Here is a 15,114-nt window from a genome sequence, read left to right as displayed (position 1 = left end):
GAGCAGCTAGATGTTCCTGGAGAAATCATTCAAACAGACTGGTTTCATTTTGAAATCATGATTTCAAACATCAGAATGGCCTTCCATACTGCTAAGCAATCCTATTACATGTCCCTAATAAGCTTGGTTTCATATTCTCCCTTTCTCATTGCTTTCCCCTCCCACCTGCGTCTTAGCAAATCCTGTTGACTCTACCTTGAAACATATCCTGAATCTTCCTTTCACCATCTTAACCTCTACTACCCTTGTCCAAGCAACCTTTGTCTCTTGTCCAAGTTCTTCAATAGCCTCCTAAATGTTCTCTCTGCTTCCAACACTGTCCCCCTTTTCTCCAAATACACAGAGTCCCCATGATAGCCATAAGTCATAGCATATTATTTCTCTTCTCAAATCCTCCAGTGGCTTTCCAGATCACTCAGAATAAAAACCTAAGTTCTCCTGGTGGTCTGCATGGCCCCTATGATTTCCAGATTGCCTCACCTCCTCCTCCTCTCCCACCCTTCACTTACTCTGCTCCAGGCATGCTGACCTCCTTGCAGCTACTCCAATCTACCCTGTAAACAATCACCTCACTTCTTCCCTCTCCCCATCACCTTTTCCACCCACATGGCTCCCTCACCTACTTCAAGGTTTTGCTTAATGAGGCTATTCTTGACCATCTTATTTAAAATTGCAACCGCCTTGCCCACCACTCCCTTTCCCTGCCTTGCATTTTCTCCACAGAGCACCTTCCATATGATATCATTTATCTATTGAGGTTAGTGTGTGCCTCATGGACTAGAATGTAAATGCTAGGATTCTTTTTGTCTTTTTTCTTTTTGATTGCTTTGTTCACTGTTTTATCCCTGCTGTCTAGAACACATACTGGGTTTTTAACGATAAACATCAGGTGAATGAATAAATGAATTAACCCGGAGGATTGGATGGATGGCACATCCTTTAGGGAATCCTCCTTCAATAAACACTATTTCTCTCCAAGAGGGAATAAAGCAGAGTTCAAAGTCCCCAAGGAGCTGACCAATACTGAATGCTTAAGTTTGGCAGATACAGTATAAATATTATCTCTATATTAACTTACAACTATCCCCGTGAGAAAACTAGTGTCCATAAATCTCTTCATTCATTTGTTCATTAAACAAATATTTAATGAATGCCTATGTGCCAGGCATCTTTTCTAGACACTGGGGATATGAAATAGTGACCAAAATAGAAAAAGTCCTACCACATGGAACTTCAACATTCTAAAGGAGAGAGGCAGTATACATAAATAAATATCAAATGGTGATATGTGTTAAGAAGAAAATAAGACTGGAACTTCCCTGGTGGTCCAGTGGCTAAGACTCCATGCTCCCGATGCAGGGGGCCTGGATTTGATCCCTGGTCAGGGAACTAGATCTCATGTGTTGCCAACTAAAAGTTTGCATGCTACAATTAAAATCCCACATGCCACAACTAAGACTGGTGCAGCCAAATAAATTAATAAACAATAAAAAGAAAAATAAATAAAATTTTTTTAAAAAGAGGAAGAAGATATTAATACTGGTTTAATGGGGGTGGGGAGCAGTTCAGATAAAGGTCAAGGAAGTATCCTGGTGGGAATGACACTTCAAGACCTGAGAGATGAAATGGAGCCGGCCAGGTGAAGATCTGGGGGCAGCATCAGCACCAAAACCATGTGATGGCCATGAGCTCTATGCCCAAGGAACATCAGCAAGAGCTGTGCAAGTGGAAGAGAAAAGGAGATGGGATCAGAGGCAGAGGTAGGAGTCGGATCAGATGTGACCTACAGAGCAAGAAGTTTGGGTTTTAGCCTAAGTGTTATGGAAAGTGCTTTAGTGTACTGGGGTGGTATGATCTGATACATATTTTTGAAAGCAACAGATGGAGAATGGGGCAAGAATGAAGCGAGAATACCAGTCAGGAAGCTCTTCCAGCAGTGAGAGATACTGGTGTTTTTGCACTGTGTTTGGATAAAAATCAGAGTTACCTCTTTAGCACAAGCAGCTGAAGGGAGAAAGACATCCCTTTTCTTCTACCAGAGCTTTCACAAGGGAAAAGTATATCTATATACCCAAAGATATTACATAGATAAACATATTTGGAGGAAATGAAGAAAGGAAGAAGAAAAAAATGATTTATCTACAAGTAAATAATTGAAATATTTTATGAATCAACATTATTTCCTATAATAGACATGTTTTAGAACTATGTACTTAAGAGGAAAAAACATGTTTTACTTGCTTTGGAGTCAACACAAGCCTTGGGGTTAGAGGTTACACTTCCTGAGAGACTAGGACTTTTCAGTAAACAAAAATGAATTTATCAGAGAATACTTATTTTTTAATTATTTAATTATGAAATTTTATAGCAAATAACATTAGTCCTGACCTTTGAATAGCTGCATCTTCTAGGAGAAATCTGTAAGATACAGTAGAAGACACAGCATTACCATATTTAGTTTGATTTAATCCTTTCTGTTTAATTCACCAAGTAGTGATACTTTATGTCCTTACAGAAAAGCACCTGAATGAGCAAGGCAATTTTGGTTCACGAAAGAGCAGTCTCTTGCTGCAAGGCTCTTAGTCAGTATATACATAATTAAAACCTGCACTTTTAAATCAAGATAGGACTGACAAATCCATATTTGTTATTATACTATATTCTACTTCTCAGCGACTTTCTGATTTTGTAGACAGTTATCAGTGGAGATGAATGGTAGTGGATTTCAGGATATTTTTTGAAAGTAACATTGAAGAAATTTTCCAATGGACAGAATGAGGGAGGTACAGAAAAAGGTATTATTGCCATCTCCATTTTAAGGATGAGATAAGTGAGGCTCATGAGCAGACCATCATACCCTCGTAACCAGAAGAGTTAGGATTCCTAGTGACATTAAGCTCCAAAGCCCATGCTTTTTGTTTATACTGGACATTCTCGGAGCACTGAGGTTGATCAGGCAGAAGCCCTATTTCACATCAGAAAATTTACCCTCTATGGTTTGTTTTGATAGGGAAGCTCCCCTACCCCCAACAGAGAGAACCACTTGCTAATCACTTGATGACAACTTAAGATTTTATACAAATGAGTTTCCAAAAGCAATAATAGAAAAAAAATCAGTTAAATGCATGGTCAAAGGTAAAGACTGCTATTTTGAAATTTCTTAAACTCTATTCTATAGTTTACTGAATTCTGATGCTTTGAGTACTATGAATAAACACTCAGTAATTTACCCAGCAAAATAGCTATTATTACCGACCACATATCAGGAATTGTGTTAGGCAAGGGATATTTCATTAAGGTCTTTTTGATTTCAGAGTTTGTAGGAACTGCAAAATGACACAGCATAAGTAATAATCAGTTATTAAAATTTGAGGTCCTGTCCTGATTTATTGCCCTCTCCCTTGTGGGTCTTTGTGTGCATTCTTCCAGCATTTGTTTTGGCTTTTGCTTAGAACTGATGATAGGGAATGACGTATGGAATGAAAGTGATAAAAGCTCATGCATGTAACAGTTGGTCAAAGAAAAGGTGAAAAGCTAGGAAATGATGGAGGCATGATAATGAGGAATGATGCTGATCCAGGTAAAGGGAGAAAAAAGCACTATCCCTTGGTTTTGCTGAATAAAGATCTAGTATATGAAGAAAATGAGAGACAGGACGATGGTTATGTGTGGATAAGGGAGGAAACAGAAATGAAACCTCAAACCCTCCTTCCCTCATAATTGTTGTATAAGTGGTTAAGGCATTTGCTCTTCTCCCAGAAGAGTCTCTGGGTTGACTCTTGAAAATTAGGGGTGAAGTCTTTTACCCATTATTTCTAAATCCTGCAAACTTTCATCCTCCTTTTTAAAAAAAAACTGAGGTGAAATTCGCATAACAAACAACCATTGTTAAGTGTACAGTTCAGTGGCATTTAATGCATTCGCAGTGTTGTGCACCACCACCTCTCTTGAGTCACTTTCCCGTTCTTGGTTGCGGTACACGGGCTTCTCACTGTGGTGGCTTCTCTTGTTGGGCAGCACAGGCTCTAGGCACACAGGCTTCAGTGGTTGTGGCGCACAGGCTTTAGTTGCCTGCAGGATTTTTCCGAACCAGGGATCGAACCAGTTTCCCCTGCATTGGCAGGTGAATTCCTATCTGCTGTGCCACCAGGGAAGTCCTTGACTCTTTCTCTTTAACCCCACAGGCATAGTCTTCACCCAAGCTCATGTTCGGCCAAAGCCATCACTTCTGCTGGAACCCAATCCTCAAAATGACCTATTGTGATCCAAAAAGAAAACAAGATGTAGACTTGAGAGCAAGGAAGTCAGATTCCTGCCTGCAATCAGGCAGTAACCAACCCAGTAACCAACCTAACTTTAATGGGGAGATGCTGGGGAAGGAGAGTAATGTGGATGCAGTGAGGTAACATAGCCTTCTCACAATATATAGAAGGGACCTTCATGATGATATGGAGAGTCCTTGCTCACCTGATTATCCTGGGCGGCTTCCAAATGTGCATGGGTGATTCCGTTTTCAATTTTGTATATCATACTCTTCTCTGCCCTGGTTTTAGCTTCTAATCCCAGGGCTATCTGGCAGCCTAGTGCAGACGATAACCACTTCTTCCCAAGAGTGTACCTGTCATACTTGAGCTAATATCCCTTATATATGATAACATAATGGCATATTTATTCCTCTGTTCACATTTTACATGAAAAAATGTACTTAAGATAGTTACTAAAAACAAAGACTGATGCCCCATTTGAGCACAAGACAGCCATGGTAGCTCCAGACCTTGGGTATTCATCCTTTTGTCTTAGCCAAAAGACAGAGAAAGGAGCAAAAGAAAATTTTATCTTTATGCAAAAATAAAAAATTTCCTAAGAGCCTCCCAGAAGACTTCCTTTCATATTTCATTAACCAGAACTGTGTCTTGTACCCACTCCTAGACCAATCATTGGCAAGGAGAAATGGTATCACCAGATTGATTTAGACGAATTGTGATTTATCCCCTGATTTGGGGGTGGGAAACGGCTTCTTGGTGGCTCAGATGATAAAGAATCTGCCTGAAATGCAGGAGACCCAAGTTCAATCCCTCAGTCGGGAAGATCCCCTGGGGAAAGGAATGGCTGGGGAAAGGAAAGGAACCCCAGTATTCTTGCCTGGAGAATTCCAAGAACAGAGGAGCCTGGCAGGCTACAGTCTATGGGGTCACAAAGAGTTAGACATGACTGAGTGGCTAACACTTTCATTTTTTCACTTAACGGAGAGGAACTTAGCTTCCTTGAAATCAAAGGATCTTCCTTCTACCTGAATTAAACTGGGATTCTATTAATAGGGAAGAACGAATCTAGGGAATGGAGTTTAGTTTAGTGTGACGGTGTTAGTCTCTTAGTTGTGTCCAACTCTGTGTGACCCTATGGACTGTAGCCCGCCAGTCTCCTCTGTCCATGGAATTCTCCAGGCAAAAATACTGGAGTCGATAACTATTCCCTTCAGTCAGTTCAGTTCAGTTCAGTCGCTCAGTCGTGTCCAACTCTTTGCGACCCCATGAATCGCAGCACGCCAGGCCTCCCTGTCCATCACCAACTCCCGGAGTTCACTTAGACTCACATCCATTGAGTCGGTGATGCCATCCAGCCATCTCATCCTCTGTCGTCCCCTTCTCCTCCTGCCCCCAGTCCCTCCCAGCATCAGGGTCTTTTCCAATGAGTCAACTCTTCGCATGAGGTGGCCAAAGTATTGGAGTTTCAGCCTCTATCATTATATGTAGAATCTAAAAAATAATACAAATAAATCTAAATACAGAACAGAAACAGATTCACAGATCTAGAAAATAAATTTATGTTTACCAAAGGGGAGGTAAGGGGGAGGGATAAATTAGGAGTATGGGATTAACAGATATAAACTTCATGCATTGTGCTCAATTGTGTCTGACTCTTTGTGAACCCATGGACTATGGCCCACCAGGCTCCTCTGTCCATGGAATTTTCCAGGCAAGAATAGTGGAGTGGGCTGCCATTTCCTCCTCCAGGGGATCTTCCTGACCCAGGGATTGAACCCCAGTCTCCTGCATTTCCTGGATTGGCAGATGGTTTCTTTACCACTGTGCCACTTGGGAACTCACAACAGATATAAACTACTATACATAAAATAGATAAGCATCAAGGATTTACTGTGTATCACAGGGAACTATATTCAATATCTTATAATAACCTATAATGGAAAATAATCTGAAAAACATATGTATGTAATTGAATCACTTCGCTGTACACCTGAAACTAACACAATATTGTAAATCAAGTACACTTCAATAAAAAAAAAAATATTATTACCCAGTGAGGGACAGGGACATCATCTGACTTTGGGTGTGATATTCTGAGAAGCACACAATATCATTATTCTGCAACAGATGCGGGTTTGATCCCTGGGTCAGAAAGATCCCCTGGTGGAGGAAATGGCAATCCACTCCAGTATTCTTGCCTGAAAAATCCTATAGACAGAGGAGCCTGGAAGGTTACAGGCCAAAGAGCCAGACACAACTGAGCAACTAAGCATGTAAATGTTAAAGCAAGAGGGTCAAAAGGTTAATTAGTAAAGTTAATTGCAACTTTTCTATGAGTTTGAAATTATTTGAAAATAAAAAGTTTTCTGGAGTCTAGATTTAAAAAAATCAGTGAGGGGGACATCCCTGGTATTCCAGTGGTTAGGAATACACCTGTCAATGCAGGAGACCTGGGTTTGATCCCTGGTCTGGGAAGATTCCACATGCTGCAGAGCAACTAAGCCCATGTGCCAGAACAAATGAGCACACGCTCTAGAGCTCATGCTACACAACAAGAGAAGCCATGGGAAGGAGAAGCCTGTGCACCGCAACTAGAGAGTAGCCTTCTTTCACTGCAACTAGAGATAGCCAATGTGCAGCTATGGAGACCCAGCACAGACAAAAATAAATACATAAACATAAAAAATCTTGAAAGAAATCAAAGATGACACAAATAAATGGAGAGATACACCATGTTCTAGGATTGGAAGAATCAATATTGTGAAAATGACTATACTACCCAAAATAACCTACAGAGTCAATTCAATCCCTATGAAAGTACCAATGGTATTTTTCACAGAACTAGAACAAAAATTTTCACAATTTGTATGGAAACACGAAAGACCCCAAACAGCCAAAGTAATCTTGAGAAAGAAAAACTGAGCTAGAGGAATCAATCATCCTGACTTCAGGCTATACTACACAGCTACAGTCATCAGGAGAGCATGGTACCAGAACAGAAACAGGAATATAGACCAATGGAACAAGATAGAAAGCCCAGAGATAAATCCACACACCTCTGAGCACCTTAGCTTTGACAAAGGAGGCAAGAATATACATTGGAGAAAAGAGCCTATACAATAAGTGGTGCTGGGAAAACTGGAGAGCTACATGTAAAAGAATGTATCCAGAACACTTCCTAACACTATATACAAAAATAAACTCAAAATGGATTAAAGTCTTAAATGTAAGGCCAGAAACTATAAAGCTCTTAGAGGAAAACACAGGTAGTACACCTTTGATACACATCCCAGCAAGATCTTTGACCCGCCTCCTAGAATAATGGATTAAAAACAAAAATAAACAGATGAGATTTAATTAAATTTAAAAGCTTCTGCACTGCAAAGGAAACAATAAACAAGATTAAAAGACAACCCTAAGAATGGGAGAAAATAATTGCAAACTAAAACAACTGACAAAGTATTAATCTCCAGAAAATATAAACAGTTCATACAGCTTATACAGCTTATACAGTGAACTAAAATGGACCAGAATAGGCTAATTAATTCAGATGACCATTATATCTACTACTGTGCGCAAGAATCCCTTAGAAGAAATGGAATAGTCATCATAGTCAACAAGAGAGTCCGAAATGCAGTACTTGGGTGCAGTCTCAAAAATGACAGAATGATCTGTTTCCAAGGTAAACCATTCAATATCACAGTAATCCAAGCCTATGCCCCGACCAGAAATGCTGAAGAAGCTGAAGTTGAACGGTTCTCTGAAGACCTACAAGACTTTCTAGAACTAACACCAAAAAAAGATGTCCTTTTCATTATAGGGGACTAGAATGCAAAAGTAGGAAGTCAACAGATACCTGGGGTAACAGGAAAATTTGGCCTTGGAGTACAAGATGAAGCAGGGCAAAGGCTAACAGAATTTTGCCAAGAGAATGAACTGGTCATAGCAAACACCCTTTTCCAATAACACAATAGATGATTCTACACATGGACATCACCAGATGGTCAATACCAAAATCAGACTGATTATATTCTTTGCAGCCGAAGATGGAGAAGCTGTATACAGTCAGCAGAAACAAGACCAGGAGCTAACTGTGGCTCAGATCATGAACTCCTTATTACCAAATTCAGACTTAAATTGAAGAAAGTAGGGAAAACCACTAGGCCATTCAGGTATGACCTAAATCAAATCCCTTATGCTTATACAGTAGAAGTGACAAACAGATTCAAGGGATTAGATCTGATAGACAGAGTGCCTGAAGAACTATGGATGGAGGATTGTAATGCTGTACAGGAGACAGGGATTGAGACTATCCCCAAGAAAAAAAAATGCAAAAAGGCAAAATGGGTGTTTGAGGAGGCTTTACAAATAGCTGAGAAAAGAAGAGAAGCGAAAGGCAAAGAAGAAAAGGAAAGATATACCCATCTGAATGCAGAGTTCCAAAGAATAGCAGGAAGAGCTAAGAAAGTCTTCCAAAGTGATCAATGAAAATAAATAGAGGAAAACAATAGAATGGGAAAGACTAGAGATCTCCTCAAGAAAATTAGAGATACCAAGGGAACATTTGATGCAAAGATGGGCACAATAAAGGACAGAAACGGTATGGACCTAACAGAATCAAAAGATATTAAGAAGAGGTAGCAAGAATACACAGAAGAACTATACCAAAAAGATTTTAATGACCCAGATAACCACGATGGTGTGATCATTCACCTAGAGCCAGACATCCTGGAATGTGAAGTCAAGTGTGCCTTAGAAAGCATCACTACAAACAAAGCTAGTGGAGGTGATGGAATTCCAGCTGAGCTATTTCAAATCCTAAAAGATGATGCTGTGAATGTGCTACACTCAATATGAGAGCATTTGGAAAACTCAGCAGTGGCCACAGGACTGGAAAAGGTCAGTTTTCATTCCAATCCTAAAGAAAGGCAATGCCAAAGAATGTTCAAACTACCACACAATTGCACTCATTTCACAAGCTAGCAAAGTCATACTCAAAATTCTCTAAGCTAGGCTTCAACAATATGTGAACTGAGAACTTCCAGATGTTCAAGCTGAATTTAGAAAAGGCAGAGGAACCAGAGACCAAATTGCCAACATCCATTGGATCACAGAAAAAGCAAGAGAATTCCTGTAAAACATCTACTTCTGCTTCATTGACTACACTAAAGCCTTTGACTGTGCTGATCACAACAAACTGGGAAATTCTTAAAAGAGATGGGAATACCAGACTGCTTTACCTGCCTCCTGAGTAATCTGTATGCAGGTCAAGAAGAAACAGTTAGAACCAGACATGGAACAATGAACTGGTTCACCATTAGGAAAGGAGTACATCAAGGCTGTATATTGTCACCTTGCTTATTTAACTTATATGCAGAGTGCATCATGCAAAATTCTGGGCTGGATGAAACACAAGCTGGAATCAAGATTACCAGGATAAATATCAATAACCTCAGATATGCAGATGACACCGCCCTTATGGCAAAAAGCAAAGAGGAACTAAAGAGCCTCTTGTGAAAGAGGAGAGTGAAAAAGTTGGCTTAAAGCTCAACTTTCAGAAAACGAAGATCATGGCATCTGATCCCATCACTTCATGGCAAATAGATGGGGAAACAATGGTAACAGTGACAGACTTTTTCTTGAGCTCTAAAATCACTGCAAATGGTGACTGCAGCCATGAAATTAAGATGCTTGCCCCTTGGAAGAAAAGCTATGACAAACCTAGACAGGTTTGGAGAAAAGGGAACCCTGCAGCACTGTTGGTGGGAATGCAAATTGATATAGCCAGTATGGAGAACAGTATGGAGATTCACTGAAAAACTAGGAATAAAATTACCATGTGACCCAGCAATCCCACTACTGAGCATACACCCTGATGAAATCATAATTGAAAAAGACACATGTACCCCAGTGTTCACTGCAGTGCTATTTACAATAGCTAGGGCATGGAAGCTGCTGAGATGTCCATTGACACATGGATAAAGAAGCTGTGGTACATATATACAGCGGAATATTATTCAGCCATAAAAAAGAATTTGAGTCAGTTCTAATGAGGTGGAGGAACCTAGAGCCTATTATACAGAGTGAAGTAAGTCAGAAAGAGAAAAACAAGTATCAGATGTTAACACATACATATGGGATCTAGAAAGATGGTACTGATGAACCTATATGCAGGGCAGCAATGGAGATGCAGACATAGTGAAGAGACTTGTGGACACAGTGGGGGAAGGAGAGGGTGGGACAAACCGGGAGAGCAGCACTGAAACATGTACATTACCATATGGACAACAGAGAGCAGTCATTTGCTCTATGAAAAGGGAGCTCAAAGGGGTGGGACTGGGCAGGAGATGGGAGGGAGGTTCAAGAGGGAGGAGACATACATATACCTATGGCTGATTCATGTTGATATATGGCAGAAACCAACAAAATTGTAAAGCAATTGTCCTCCAATTAAAAATAAATAAATTAAAAAAATCAGTGAGGATTCTCTCTTGTTCTTTCAAAAAATTTCCCACGTTTTGCCCTCTATTCTTTACTTCAGTCTTTCACTCTCATCTGGTTTTTCCAGTTTTGCAACTGTTGGTTTCTACTTGAAATCTTTTTTCTTCTTGGTCCCTCATATTTACTACTTGTGTAGGAAGTTTGCCTTAGTTTCTCTCAAGACAGCCTTTTGGTCAGCTTCTACTTGGCCTTATGCACTGCAGCTCCTGTGGAAGAGACTTCTGGCCTACAATACTGAATCCAGGCTCCAAGCCCTAGAGGGGTATCATACCCTAGATGAGACATCAGTGCTTCCAACTGGCAACAGCTCCATCTCCCTCTCCAGCTGCCCTGAATTTGGGAGGAAATAGTTCACACGCGTTCCTGCTAAGTCATTTCAGCCATGTCTGACTCTTTGTGATCCTGTGGACTGCAGCCTGCCAGGCTCCTCTGTCCATGGGAATCTCCAGGCAACAGGACTGGAGTGGGTTGCTATGTCCTCCTCCAGGGGATCTTCTCGACCCAGGGATCAGACCCACGTCTCTTCTCCTGTACTAGCTGGTGGGTTCTTTACCACTAGTGCCACCTGGGAAGCCCAATAGTTCACATATCTGCCCCCTTCTCTCCATGTTTTCTGCTTCATCAAACCCTCATCATAGTTTTCTAAGAATGCACAGTTTCTCCAGTCTTTTCCCACTCCAGCCTGCCATCCTCTTCACTGCTACCAGTTCTCTCTTTAAAGCACACATTCCTTCATATTACTTGTCTGATTAAATTCTACTAGCTCTGCGTTGCCTTTCAAAATCTGACTCAGCCCATTTTAGTTTCCAAATCCTTACAGTCCTCTGCTGAACTGGGAGCTCCTTCAGAGCACAAACCACACCTTTTCTTCTTCGTATCTTTAATTCTAACACAGTGCCTGGCACACAGAAGATACTCAATAGATTTCTGCTGAATGAACAAATGAACTTTAGTTAAACTCTGAAACTTCTTTGAGCAGACCTGTTTAAACATCACCTTCTCTGATGGTGAATGACAGTCTTGACACTGTCATTCAAATCTTCTTCAGGTAGATGTATTTCTTCATGGAAATACATCACCCATGCATTACCCACACCCCACTACATTGTTAAATTTTCTGAGGGAAAAGACCATGTCTTATTCATCTCACATCTGACTGAGGGTCTAGGAGAGTAACCTGCCATTGAGCAGGCAGACTTTGTTGGATGGATATAGATATTAGGGGAAAATACCAGATTTTAAAAGGTCTCCATATAGTGAGACTGACTGAGGAAATGACCAAAGAACAATGAAAATGATATCAATAAGTATAAATAAATAGTGTACAAGAAGTAAGTGAAGTAGTCAAATGATGATGCATGACTGAATAACTAGAATTAAGTGGGAGTTAATCAGAAAAGGCATCCTCAGGGCAAATTTTGAGATGTGTTTGACAAGCAGAAAGGGACATAATGTTCTATTCTCCTAACAGGAGCTTAGAGGCCTGTCATGCAGTTGGGTTGAACCAAAGCACAGTAAGCAATTAGTGTATTGGAAGCCTGCTTTTCAAGTGAGATCTGCTCTTCCCTGGAGCTCAAGCCCTGCCTTTCTCCTGGCTCCCCAAGCAGCCCTGTTGGCCCACTCTCCATGTCTCGATGTTTCCCAGGTCAGCCCAGTGTAGCACTTCATGTCCTCCAAGTTTCTGTTAAAATAAGTAACCAAAATTTCCCTGTGGAATTGAACATTCTTGCTAACCCTGGTTCTCTAGGGTAATAAACTTTCCTCTTCCCAATAGAACTGTTCTAGCGTTGTTAAGGCAAGAGAGAAATCCAAAGGCTGCATAACCACTTGAGTACATCTTCACAAAAATGATCTCTTTGATCCAAAGAGGTTTAACAAGGGACTTCCCTGTCGGTCCAGTTGCTAACACTCCACACTCCCAAGGCAGGGGACCTGGGTTTGATCCCTGATCAGTGAACTAGACCCTGCATGTTGCAACTAAAATATCCCACATGCCCCAACTAAGGTCTGGTGCAGCCAAGTAAAAAAATAAATATTAACAACTTCCACTTTTCATTGACTATGCTAAAGCCTTGTGTGGATCACAATAATCTGTGGAAAATTCTTAAAGAGATGGGAATATCAGACCACCTTATCTGTCTTCTGAGAAGCCTGTATGCACGTCAAGAAGCAACAGTTAGAACCAGATATGGAACTGATGGGTTCAAAATTAGGAAAGGAGTACAACAAGGCTGTATATTGTCACCCTGCTTATTTAACTTATATGTAGAGTACATCATTCAAAATGCTAGGCTGGATGAATCCCAGGCTGGAATCAAGATTGCTGGGAGAAATATCAACAACCTCAAATAGACAGGTGATACAACTCTAATGGCAGAAAGTGAAGAGGAACTAAAGAGCCTCTTGATGAGGGTGAAAGAGGAGAGTGAAAAAGCTGGCTTGAAACAACATTCAAAAAACTAAGATCATGGCAACCAGTGCCATCACTTCATGGCAAATAGAAGGGGAAAAAGTAGAAACAGTGACAGATTTTCTTTTCCTGAGCATCAAAATCACTACAGGTGACTGCAGCCATGAAATTAAAAGGCTTGCTCCTTGGAAGGAAAGCTATAACAAACCTAGATTGTATATTAAAAAAGCAGAGACATCACTTTGCTGACCAAGGACTGTATAGTCAAATTATGGTTTTACCAGTAGTCACGTAAGGATGTGAGAGTTGGACCGTAAAGAACGCTAAGCACCGAAGAATTGATGCTTTGGAATTGTGGTATTGGAGAAGACTCTTGAGAGCCCCCTGGACTGCAAGAAGATCAAACCAGCCAATTCTAAAGGAAATAAACCCTGAATATTCATGAGAAGGACTGATGCTAAAGCTGAAGCTCTAATACTTTGGCCACCTGATGCAAAGAGCCAACTCACTGGAAAACACTGATGCTGGGAAAGACTGAAGGCAAAAGGAGAAAGAGGCAGCAGAGGATAAGATGGTTAGACAGTATCACCAACTCAATGAACATGAATTTGAGCAAACTCTGGGAAATAGTGGAGGACAGAGGAGCCTGGGGTGTTGCAGTCCATGGGGTCACATCAGACATGACTTCAGTTCAGTTCAGTTCAGTCGCTCAGTCCTGTCCAACTCTTTGCGACCCCATGAATCGCAGCACGCCAGGCCTCCCTGTCCATCACCAACTCCCGGAGTTCACTCAAACTCACGTCCATCGAGTCGGTGATGCCATCCAGCCATCTCATCCTCTGTTGTCCCCTTTTCCTCCTGCTCCCAATCCCTCCCAGCATCAGAGTCTTTTCCAATGAGTCAACTCTTCGCATGACTTAGGGACTGAATAATAACAACAAAACCCAAAGAGGTAAAATGACTGGGACCTGAGGACTGTAACCTGATAGTACAATCTTATTATAGCTACATCTGCCCTCTCCTTAAAGACTGCCAGCATTCTAAGTCACTTCAGTCATGTCCAGCTCTTTACCACACTATGGATGGTAGCCCACCAAGCTCCTCTCTCCTCCAGTATTCTCCAGGCAAGCACAATGGAGTGGGTTGCCATGCCCTCCTCCAGGGATCTTCCTGACCCAGGGATGGAAGCCACATCTCTTAAATCTCCTGCATTAACAAGTGGATTCTTTACCACCAGTGCCATCTGGGAAGCCCCCTTAAAGAGTATATGCAAGTAAATACCATAATTCTGTACAGTCACTTTCTAGGGCTCAGATCCTTGCTGCCTCCAGAACTTGTGGGAAGGAAAAAAATAAACTGTCTGCCTAAAAATGTCCCACACTTTAGGAATCAGAGCATTTTACACACCAAGAGGTATATCTGAAGACTTTCAGAATCTCTTGGCCAAGGGAGATGGCAACTGTCTTTCTTTTAGGATAACCTAGTTTTCAGGCAGTGTTTATTTTTTCCAGAACGTTGCATTCGTTTTCCTGAACACCCGGTTTTACTATCTCCTGGTAGAGGAGAGAAAATTATGGTAGTATGAGCTCACTGGAGCGCTTGAGGGGTAGGGTTCAGAGTACAGCTATTCTTTCTCACCTCCTGTTGCAAACCCAGCTTCCCAAGGAGGGAATGAAAGAGCCCCGTCAGGGAGTCCTAATGGGGGTGGAGGCTCACAGATCCCATACACCTCTACCAAGTAGCTAGAACGTCTCGATAGCAAGGAAACATTAAAGCCTAAACTTGGGTCATTCCTCACCAGCTGCCTCCCTGCTCGCTGCTCAGTCTCTGGAGGTGTCACACTAGGCGGTGGTGATGTCACACTGGCGGGGATGACATTTTAAACCTGGACCTCACACCGACACTAGGCACCTTAAGTCACCTCGGTGTTGGCCGTGC

The 15,114-nt window shown here is 41.4% G+C and overlaps 1 long non-coding RNA gene across 1 annotated transcript; it reads right to left on the bottom strand.

Moving 5' to 3' along the window:
- Positions 1 to 2,202: 2,202 nt before the first annotated feature.
- LOC129654924 (uncharacterized) lies at positions 2,203 to 15,110 on the bottom strand. Its single transcript, XR_008715661.1, has 3 exons — positions 14,975 to 15,110; positions 5,594 to 5,756; positions 2,203 to 4,255 (listed from the first exon to the last, which is right to left on the bottom strand). It is a non-coding gene; the product is annotated as an uncharacterized LOC129654924 (long non-coding RNA).
- Between the last annotated feature and the right edge of the window lie 4 nt (positions 15,111 to 15,114).

Source organism: Bubalus kerabau, chromosome 6 (genome assembly GCF_029407905.1).
Source record: "Bubalus kerabau isolate K-KA32 ecotype Philippines breed swamp buffalo chromosome 6, PCC_UOA_SB_1v2, whole genome shotgun sequence".
Taxonomy (NCBI): Eukaryota; Metazoa; Chordata; class Mammalia; order Artiodactyla; family Bovidae; genus Bubalus; species Bubalus kerabau.
This window is presented reverse-complemented; position numbering and strand designations above follow the sequence as displayed.